The sequence below is a fragment of the Bactrocera latifrons genome, unplaced genomic scaffold (assembly GCF_001853355.1).
Source record: "Bactrocera latifrons isolate USDA-ARS-PBARC rearing strain unplaced genomic scaffold, ASM185335v1 scaffold_269, whole genome shotgun sequence".
Lineage (NCBI taxonomy): Eukaryota > Metazoa > Arthropoda > Insecta > Diptera > Tephritidae > Bactrocera > Bactrocera latifrons.
Genome location: NW_017536285.1, coordinates 59,827 through 71,489, shown reverse-complemented (window position 1 = coordinate 71,489; position 11,663 = coordinate 59,827).

Here is an 11,663-nt window from a genome sequence, read left to right as displayed (position 1 = left end):
AAATATCATTTACCCAGGGAATATAAATACAATTGCCGGGTCTGGGTCACAATGTATACGTTCTTTCATTAAAGTATGAAGTTTTGTAGTGTTATTTTAATTACAGTTTTATATACATACATATATATATATAACAAGTTTTCGGCGTCAGTTCAAGTCAGTATGTTGGGAAAATTTAAATTTTGCGCATCACCTATATAGTAAACGACCTATATAGTAAACGTTATAATAAATAAATTGTTTATGAAAATAAGATTTTTTTTTATATATTCAAGAATATACACATATCATTATGTAACGTCGGCTTGAGAATCTTAACAAAAGTGTTTAAATAACTTTCTTTATAACTATGTTAATTCCAGCTAAATACGAAAAATAAGATTTGGGCGAGCAATAAAACACTCTTTGTATCAAATAAATCTCCAGAAATTATCGAGTATATCAAATGTACAGTATTGAGTTGTTAACAAAGCACATTCCCATACAAGACTACACCCACACGAACGGCGGTCACGAACGTTTAAATTAAGTTAGTTCACTGAAAGCTAATAAAACAACTTAAATGAACATAAATCTGATTAAATAAGTACGATAATAATTTGGGAGATTTATTGTATATAAGCCTACATCATTCAAATCGATTGATATGAAGTGACGCGATGCGGCAGCCACATATGCACGAACGCCAAAAGCGCGGCTCCAACGAGGCCAAGATCACTGATCCGTAAACGCACAAACAAATGCAAGTGTATGCATATTTAAGTATATACTATATAAGCCAAAGTTATACTCCGAAGAGTCGCCGTGCTTTCTTTAGTCAACCTTAACCTCAAAGTTGGTATTACTCATGATAAGGTACGAGAGAATGAAATAAGCCGAGTTCTGCTTCAACTTACATACAGACATATGCATATATTTTAAGGCATTCAATGTAAGTGTGTAAAGGGGAATAACAAAAAAGTCAAAGTCGTTATCTGTCGGAATTATTACAATCAATTCGCCAGAACTGCTTTATAAACGAAACATTTAAATTCCGATACGAAATGATTGGCCATTGTGTGGTATTCGATGGTGTGACATTGTGTCGGTCCGTTGCCATTAGCTGCAGTGATAATGGTGGCCTTTGCGAGCAATAATACGACAATACCTCATTCCACAATTATTGGTGGTGTTGATGATGACGCCAACGCTAACATTGATGCTGTGATTTATTTTTATTACAGCCTTTCGAGGGCGAACAAATCAAACAAAAGCGAAGCCGAAAGCAGGGTACAGAGAAGCAAATAATGTGAACACCGCCAGACACATGCGCAGACGGTTGATGTAAAATAAATAAATAAATGTTTGACAAGCACAATAAACATAATACAGTTAAATAAAAATAGGTTCACTAAAGTTAAAATCACGTAGTGGATGCGCAGACGCGCGGCCGTAACAGYGTAACAGATGTTAGAACCGACGAATGATGAAATTAAGGCGCACGATAGATGATGAAGGTTTTACAAACAAATGAGAAAATAGCAATGCACGTCTCCACAATATTTAGAGCAATTTTAGTCGGTTCAAAATTCTGGTATATAAGATTGTTACATAAACTGTCTTTGATGCGGCAAGCATTGCTCTCGAGCGCATCGAACGAACGATATCAGTTGCTCAAATAAAGGGGCAGCACTTGTCTTGCATACCATTCTGCTCCAATATGTCTTCTGACGCATATTAACAGGAAAAATCTTTAGAATCGAAGCGAAAATAAACTACGAGTACTTTTRTTTAAGCGAAGAAATACGGGTCCAATGTGAGCAATGGGGAAATGAAAACATGATTCTTAAAAATGTATACAGTTTAACTTCCCTAACTCAAATTACATAAAACCACAAAAAAACTTKGAGTTAGAGACTTTGAATTATGGAAGGAAATTTGTATGAAATTTGGCTGCAATGGTTAATTAAAGGGGTCCACTTCGAGGGGAACTTCGAATTATTGAAGTTCAACTGTCTTCGAAACAGAAATCGAGTAAAAGCATAAAATTTTAGAATCCATTTGAAAAGCTTATACTTCTAACCCGATGCTGTCGGGCAAAACTTGTATTATTCAAAGGATTTTTCAACCTGCATACTTGTATACTTGTTTAGAGACTTTTATGCGACTCGGCAAGGCAGGCTAGTTAGCGGTGGCTGGCTCATTTGATGCACTATCGTTGGACCTTATAATGTTGCTATCTCTTTTCATTGTTGCGTTTAAACCATTTGGAACTCTCAATAAATCGCCTTAGATCCGTTATACTTTTGTACCACATACTTCAAGTTTGGTACCAAGTGTTCTATGCCTGGTTTGTGACGGTTCTGGGTGTTCATAGAGAAAGAAACTGATTCTTATTCCCTTCTAACTTGCAGCTGTGGCAAATATTGTTAAAGGACAGATAAGATATAAGCTGTAAGTCTAGTTTTACTTTTTCTGGACCTATTTAATAAGTCCTCAGTTTTCGTCTTGTCTACATCGTTATCTTGTATTTTTTTATATGTATATGCATTTCCATCTGTTTCGAACTATTTGTTCAAATTGTGTACGAGGTGTGTTCAAAAACTATTGAGAATTTCGAATTTTCGCGGGTTACGTATATTCTAATCTCGAATTTTTTGTGGCGTTATATTGGTACTCATGTCTCTTACTTATGCGGACAAACTCGGCAACCACCGTATTCCCCAGATCTGGCCCCCTGTGACTTTTTCTTGTTCCTTAAACTAAAGAGGCCCATGAAGGAACGACGTTACGCTTCTCTTGACGAGATAAAGACGGCATCGACGGAGGAGCTGAAGAAGATAAAAAAAAATGATTTTTTGAAGTGCTTCGAAGATTTCAAAAACCGTTGGCACAAGTGTATAATATCTCATGGGGATTACTTTGAAGGGGAGATAATAGTAAATAAATAATTTTTGAAAAAACACAAAATTCGCCATACTTTTTGAACACACCTCGTATATTTGGTTGATTTGTGTATCCGCTCGTGGTTATTCACAAGCCTTCTCTATGCCTATTACTTTTGCTAGAAAGGCGCCAGCTAAGTTTCATGGACGGATGAAGAGAGTTGGAGAGAAAGAGTTTGATCCCTCGGTATAGGTAGTGGTAGGTATCCGCCTCCCTTACTAAACTTCTTCTCCATTTAGATTTGGAGGTAATAAATGGTATTATTTGCTAATAAGGAAATCACGATTATCAAAAGTAACGAATAAAATTTCATACATACATACACACACTGGAAAGCAAATTTTGAAACAAAAAATCTGTAATACATATTATATCTTTCTTATTCTCAGATTTGAATGGCATCGAAAGTTGTTCCCTCTTTGTGTTGGAACACGTACGCGCCATTCCAGTGTCGACGGCAATTATTTCTAATGGCAGATGCTTGCTGCCTTAGCGCCCATATTTTACCACGAAATGTCGCTGCTCCGGCAACATTTCAGCATTTATGAGTGTATGTATGTATGTACAGCAATTGTGGGTCGGGAGTTAATTAAAATTCTCGCATGCAAATAACATTTCAATTTTGCTAAGGCCCAAGCGATCTGTATTCTTTATTTTTTGATCCTATTTACATACATACATACATACATACATACATACATACATACATATGTAAATATGTGTCTCTGCGTGTGTCGAATATCGTGCTTTGATGTACACAAATCACTTTCAATTACACATTAAACGCTTATTGTTATGGTTATGACCAATAATAACACATAAATTGTTTGATTTGCGCGCTCAACTCGAATTTGAATGCCAATAATAATAYATATATTATGTGGAATCGGGTGAAGCTCTTGCATAGCAATGACAGCGTATGATTTTGTGCTCACTGTGCGCTGATTGAATATGCCATTAAATTAATTTCCCAYATGACTGTTGTCCTATCTGTCGCTAAGCATTCACACGATTTACGTGATATGCACCGAAAACATGTCGTCATTATTTAAGGGCATAACTTTTATTGCAAAATGGAAAGTTTTCGCTGATGTTATTGAAATATCGCCAACCAAAAGTTCAAATAATCGTGGAGTCGCCTAGCCGAAATCTGGCGGCGCTTTCTCTGCGCACATACCGACGGGGGAGTTGTGGGTGAGCGAAACCGTTGGAGAAAAGGGGCAGTGAGCTTCTTTACGTATGGTCTAGAACTTGGCGAAAAGGTTGGTGGAGAAGTTTAGCACCAGTGGCTCTCTATCAACTCCAGTTTTAAAGTTCCAGACTTTTGAGGGATTTGCCAAGGCGAGATTGCTGCCATTATGGTAGCGTTGGCTGCTCCGAAGTAAAGCCTTCTTCAGAGAAGTTAATTAATATTAARTTAATGAGTTTAGCTTCGCAATCGGTAGAATGGGAGAAGGTCAGTGCTCCAGTCTTTTCATGTGTTTTACTACTCATGTGATCTACTACTCATGTGTTGTACTACTTATATGTTCTACTCCTAAATGCGCTTCGGAGGAGCTGGCCAGTGCTGGGTCAATATCGGTATATGCGCTGTAACAAGATCCTTTTGGTTCAAGATCGAACGTAAGAGATCTACTGGACTTGAATTCACTACACTCATTGATTTTTTTATAGGAAATAATACTTCGGATTTTTACAATTGTACTTCCTATACGAAGGCCATCGTAAAAGTTTCCGAAAATACTAGATTTCGAATACAAAAAGAGCCACAAAATTTTCAAACACATTAGAAAACAATTTCACTTTAAAACCATAGGAATTTTAATGTAAAAGTAGAAAAACCATTCCCMAGTATAATGTATCCGATTTCGTTCAGTCAATTATGCCTCTTACACTCCCATTAAGCCACCAATTAAATTTTCAAACAAACATGATTTGAAACATGATTTCCTTTTACTCCCTAGCAGCGTTTGTTTGACATTTGCCAACTTAAGTGGATTTTAATTGAAACCCGAAAGAGCAGCATAACCCCAYCATCGGTAATCACCCAACGAAGCAGAGCACCCTTGCCAAGTGTTTCAGGCACTTAATACTCGAAGCAATGGCATGATTTCCGACATGGATACACGTAGTACAAGTAGCAATTGCCGGGTGAACGGATAATAAACGTCAAGCCAATTAKATAGAACCGACAGGGCAATCAGTGTGCGCAAGAGAGAACCGCTTGTGCAAGGCCAATGCTCCTCAATATCGGGCACCCACTATTTACGACATACAACATACGCATGTTTATGTGTGTGTGTGAGTGTGTGCGACGATCAGTATGGTTGCAATTATGAAGTGAAATCGAAAGGATCAAATTTCAACAGCGCCTCGGAGCGTCAGCCGTGAATACGTGAGCGAATCAGTACTCGCGCTTAAGTGCTTCAGCTGTAACGCCGGGTGTGCCGATAGAAGGGCAATGATTTTCTTCTATTCTCGAGCACAATCAGTGTTATCGAAATTATTACCCTTGGTCAGGGCCAACCGAAGTGTGGCCACAAATCACGTGCTCATTAAAGCTGCTGTTGTTGTTGTCAATACTTACAATATACATACATATGTAGATTGGAGTTGTGTGTGAGGAGGCATTAGTTCCGCTTGTGCAGCGCCTACCAATTACCCCTTGCACTTTAATGACCTGGGATATTTTTAAGAGTGTATATGTATATATGTATATATGTATCTATATATATATAGCATATTTATATATATTTACATGTTGAAGTACATATGAAAGTAAAGTAACTCATAAATTATGTCTGGGAAATTCTGTTGACTTCATTGAACCATTTACTTAAATTGCTGTTTATAAACTAATGAAAATSAAGGTGCTTCGAACTGGGGGTTTCTTTCTTGCAACATGTTGTACTTGTATAATAGTTTTGCTCACCTAACGGTTGTATTACCTAATCATCCGTGATTCTTATCCTTGTAAAGAAATGATTAGCGGCTGGCGACACATGCGCGTGTCGGATGAATCGTGCATGCCGTCTGAGACAGGACGGTATCTTTTGAAGATGCCCCTCCGGTAAAAAAAAAAAAAARAAAAAAAAAAACCCTAATCATCCGTCCGTGAGTCCGTGCAAGCTGTAGCTTGAGCAAAACTTGCTATGTGATGTAAAACAGGTTGTGGACTTGGCTAAATGTAGACAAAGGGTTGACTGATCTTAAAAAATGTAAACAAAAGAATCAATGACTATCAAAGCTTGTTGATTTAGACAGACGGACAGACCGATGGACATGGCTAAATCGATTAAACTCGTTATTCTAATGTTCTTCTTCTTGACTGGCGTAGACACCGCTTATGCGATTATAGCAGAGTTAACAACAGCGTGTCAGTCGCTATACTTTTCGTGCTTTATCGCCCATTCAAGATTCCAAGTTTAGCCATCTGGTCTTTCCAACGGAGTGGAGGCGTTCCTCTACTTCCAGAGCTGGAGTGTTTTCGTCCATTCGGCCGACATGACCGCGCCAGTGTGGTCGCTGTCTCTCAATTCGCTGAACTATGTCCATCAACTGCTGTACTCGCCGTTGCCAATGCGCAAAGCACTATAAATCTTCCGCAGAAAACTCGTAACGTCGGTTCATCAGATGTAGTCATCGTCCTCCCTCCACACTATATAACAACACGGGAATGATGAGGGGCTTGCAGCGTTGATTTTTGTTCGTCGATACAGAACTTTACTCCTCAATTGCTTAATCAGTTCGAAATAGCACTAATTGGCCAGACTTATTCTGCGTTCGATTTCGAGGCTGACATGGTTGTTGGTGTTAATTTTGGGTCAAGCTAGACGAAATTACTCAAAGTTATGACTGTCAAAAGTTATGTGGGAGCCAAGTCGTGAATGCGATGACTGTTTGTTTGATGAGAGGAGATATTGCGTCTTGCTTGCGAAATAGTAAAGTCTTTACACTGACTAAATTAAAAAATTTTTGGTTTTGTTGAAGTATCTTACACCTTGATAGGACAATGTGAAGACGTCGGAGCTTAAGAACTTAACTTAACATCGGTTTAAATTTTTATTGACTTATTTATTCTGATTTTACTTGTATAAGCAATTGTATCTTGATTATATTAACAGATATAAAATTTCAAATATTTGATGACTTAYCATTGGATCAGTTTGAAATGCCTTCTTAGGGTAATCACATCAGCCGACTACATTTACTAAGCTTGTAAGCAGAAGATAAAGAGAGATCATACTCTCTRATTTTGTGTTGAGGTTATCATCTTTAAGTGGCCCATTACACCTAAGACTTTTTCATATTACAACACATAAGCGTAAAAATCATGCTCATACCGCCAGATCAAAGCTKCAATTGCTTTTATCACYTTGGTTCTTTATAGATTTATTAGGATCACTAGATTTAACTGACTTGGTTTAGGCATAGTTAAAGGCTCATAAATCTGGATCATTAGCATAATAATGAGCAAGGAAGATACAACAAGTTCTTCCTTGGCAATAAAACATTTTTTTATTTCATGCGACATGAAGGAAAGAAATGCGTTGACCATCAAACAYCCGAGTCATAAAATTAACTGCCACAAATTTCTTCACACTTATCCAGCGTAGTGCGCGCTAATTCGATGGWTGTGAAAAAACGGGCACTACAAGAAATCCCAACTGTGGCATGCCGCCACTTTTAATCTCCACACAATCTCACATTATTTTACACAGCTTCCATTTTTCCCAAACACACAATGGCGTTAACCTTCAGGAAGTGCTCGTGCGCGTATGAAAGTATCTTAACAGCCATTAAACAGAATTTACATAATTACGGAACAAGCCAAGTCGAGCATATCGAACGACCGCTTGCGCTCACACCTCATGCACTACGCGGCCATTCGCTTRTGGTATGTATGTATGTATGTATGCATGTGTGCTCACATGTGTTATGAGTAGGTTAGTTGCTGTTGCTGTCGCTGGTAGGATGGATATCTATTAAATGCCTGAGCTGGGGTAAGCGCGGTGCAATCAAGTCAGTCAGTTGGGCAGTTAGTCAGTCAAGCGCACTTTGCGATAAGCACAGGAGAACGTGTCAAAATGAAAAGTGTTCCATGATTGCAGTGTAAATTGTTAAGTCGAGACATAAATCCACATCGATAAATGACAAGCGGTTTAACAGACGCCGCCGGACAGAATTACAACAACCKACGCTGGCTGGCTGTTGAATTCATGTAGGTAAATGTTAAAAAGCGCTTGATAGGGAGCTTGTAAGTGTGTGTGTGTGTGTCTGAATAAAGACAATTCCGTAACTACTCCTAGTGTGGCAGTATGAAAGCTGAAGTAGTAGCAGTTATGAAGACATGCGAGTCACAGCTTTCTTTGGCGCTCACGCGACAGTCGGTCTACGTAATCGAAACAGACCCGGATTTTTATCCAGCCAAGCACTGTCAAGTCGGCAGATTTCTGTCGCTACAACAACAACAACAACCACACAGCTTTCTTTGGATTCTTCTGGTATGGGCAGAATTAAGAGTTTGGGCGTTGAGAAGCCAAACCTCTGCCGAACCCATCAAACACATAGCAAACCCTTCTTGATCGTCGGCGCTGCTTTGATCAAAGCTTGAGCTGGCTCAGCGCGATTCGACCGCGACTGTTTCGGGTTGACGCTGCGCTAAGTAACTCACTTTTCTTTACCATTCGCTTCAGAATGGAATCGTTTATTTTACGATCCAATAACGATTTGCAAGTGGTAATCCTGTCCATGCGGTTTTCAGCATAAATTCGTGTGGTAGCCGTACAGCAGGTTTTGTTTGTTATCCAGCCTTATTTAAATGGTTCAAAAGATTTTTGTTTACGAGGTTCAGTTAGAAGCACTGAGATTTTGATCAATATTGATCTAGGTTAGTGTACGCAAACGCAGGAGATTACTCAGAAACTTTTCGACACATGAAGCAGCAACAAAAAACTGCTGTTGTAGCGGCAGAATGGATTCCTGAAGTAATTTGGAGAAATGCCGACGGTTGACGGTCCTTGGCCGTATAAAAATACGAGCCCGTTCCGGTTTATAAGACTCAACTGTCGTAGAAAAASTACGGCTTAGCAAGACCCTCTAAGTTAACTATGAAAATGTTAGAGCGAAACTGCTGACTTGCACGAACTCAAATAAGTATAGAGCCTGGTAGAAGTCATACACAGATCAAGCAGAACAAATTCCCTGCAAAGCAACGTCAAAATTTATTCGATCTTCACATAGTTATTGAACCACTTAAACCCAAGATATCAGTATAGATATATATGTGTATGCAAATAATGTATATGCTGACATAACTGCACGAGAAACAAGCGCCRAAACACGATCATCTCTGTAGGGTGAGACGCGTAAATGGCTGTGTTTATTTGCGATTTTTTCTTGTGCGCACGCGCAACATGTACGGCGCCTTATGACTTCATTAACCGCGGCGAACTATATGGACTAAGTACAAGAAGGGCGCGCGTTGAAAGTCTTTCGCAAAAAGGGCCGGACGGCTTCTTTTGGTCGTGGATCAAGTGCAGTACAGCAGCGCTTTGGAGGATCGCCAAAGATTATCAAATTAATGTGGTAATTTATAATGAAGACGCATACCGTGCGATGCAGTGCGAGGCGRCGCATGAGAATTGTATGAACGCTTAACACAGACGTGCTTTTATTGGTGTTAAAGCAGAAATTAAATTAAAAATGTTTGCCGCAGAGGGGCGCTGGCTCATATGCTACGTTAAACAGCAAGCATTGTTGTAGTTGTTGTTGTTGTGGGTCGGCATAATGCAACAAATCACGTTGATGTTGTTAAATTGTTTATTATTTATTACCCCATAATCAGTGCTGGCAAGGCGCTATCGATGATGACGGCGGCCGCGCGTTGATGGCACCGTCTGTGGCGCTGCTTGACGGAGGTGCGAATTGTGCTGCAGGTGTTGCACCGATTSTTATGATTGTTGCACTACACGTCATTGTTGTGGCATGCGTTTTGTTGTTGGCAACTTAGCGCCAAAGCCASTTGAAAAATTACTACGAAAAGGTGGAGTAAAACGTTTAAACGCTGCGCGGTCCGTTGCATTAGATTTACTGATAGATCATTTTGCTGTTGGCCGTGAGGGATTCAGTACGCGCACAGGCGCACCTCTCAAACGCAGCCATAAGCGCGCGTAAGGACATTGTTGTTGTTAACGCGCCGCAATCGCCAGCCACATGTTAAACAATAGCCTACATAGCCGCATACGCAACAAAAAATGTTTCAAGATCAATGGCAGCGCGTGTCGCTTTTACTGCGCGCGAACGAAAAAACGAAGTAATTCAAAGCAACAACACAGTGTAACGCTTGTTAGTTGCTGATCAATAATGCTTATTKTGGCACGATTGAAACGTTCACAGCCTGAAGCGTTTGTTCCACCCAGCGCGGTTGTGSACAGTTGTTGTCCGTTGCTGGCGAWATCTGAAGTGCCGCTGTCGCATCACTGCATCACGCTGCAGCCAATTATAGCGACGTATAATAGGCGTGAAGGTGTGAAGCGCGCCTTCTACTTGCGAAKCTGCGCCTTTTGTTTATTTATTGTGGYTGCGCGCTGATAAACAGGCTTTCATTGATCCTGTTTGTGGCGTATTCAGYRAAGGAGAGGCAATAAATTACCACAAAGTAGTACATTGTATGGCATGCGCATCTGCACGCGCTCACTCAACGCTGCTTACAAAYACCTCCGCGTCAGTGACATATTAGCGCCTAATCCTATATTGAGTCACTTCTTCATATTGCTCACATAGCGTGCTAGCGCGCTACTTTTTTCGTTATATAGACAGGCTATGATGCCAGCCAACTGCTCAAGTWTAAAGGAGCCCGCATTAGTGCCCAAGTTCCTGAGTTCGTGCCAGCAATGTCAATAATGTGACAGCGTGTGCGATAATAAATTTCTAAACATTTTCATATTGTAACTACAAGAATGAATATTTGCACTGGTGCATTTATGCGGACACGTGCATATGCCCACTAGATGTGCGTGCGCTTGATCGGCGCTTGTTGTGACACCTCACATCCGGTCTGGCTTGATCTAATAAAATGTGGAATTTATTCGTGTGTGAGGCTTATACTTGATACAAGAAAGTGAAGTTTAGTTGTGTTCAAGAGGTTTAACAAGCTAGAACCAAGCTGATATGTATTGTTTGACGAGAAGGTATAAAGGTGATTAGTGAAGACGTGGAATTAGAGCGGGCGAGAAATATTGTCTACCACTAAATAAAATACAGTGAGGTACTAACTAAATTCATCTACTGGGTCAAGCCGTTAACAAAAGTTTGCCTGTGGAGTCCAAAACTTTYGTACAGAAGCTTGGAGAAACCATATCCGTTTACACCCACAATGTGAACTGGAAACAACAGTATATAAAGAATTTATAGATGTGTTTCTAACTAAGGTAAGGTTAAGAGGTGGATCTTGACAGCGATCTCCCTTGAACTGCATAAAACGCCGGTACGTTGTGACACCTAAAAATCCTATATAATTGATCATAAGACCCTCACAAATCGACAAAGCGCTTTGAGCTTCTCAAAAATTTGTTAATGCGGCAAATATCTTCTTCATTAATGGCGTAGAGATCGCTTTCGCGGTTACATCTGAAAAACCTCTTATCCGAGGTTGGCTTACCTTTTCTTTTCATTTACGTGGAGTACGGACTTGCTTCCGTGTTCGCCGAAAGCTGACTACCGAGATAAGTCAACCT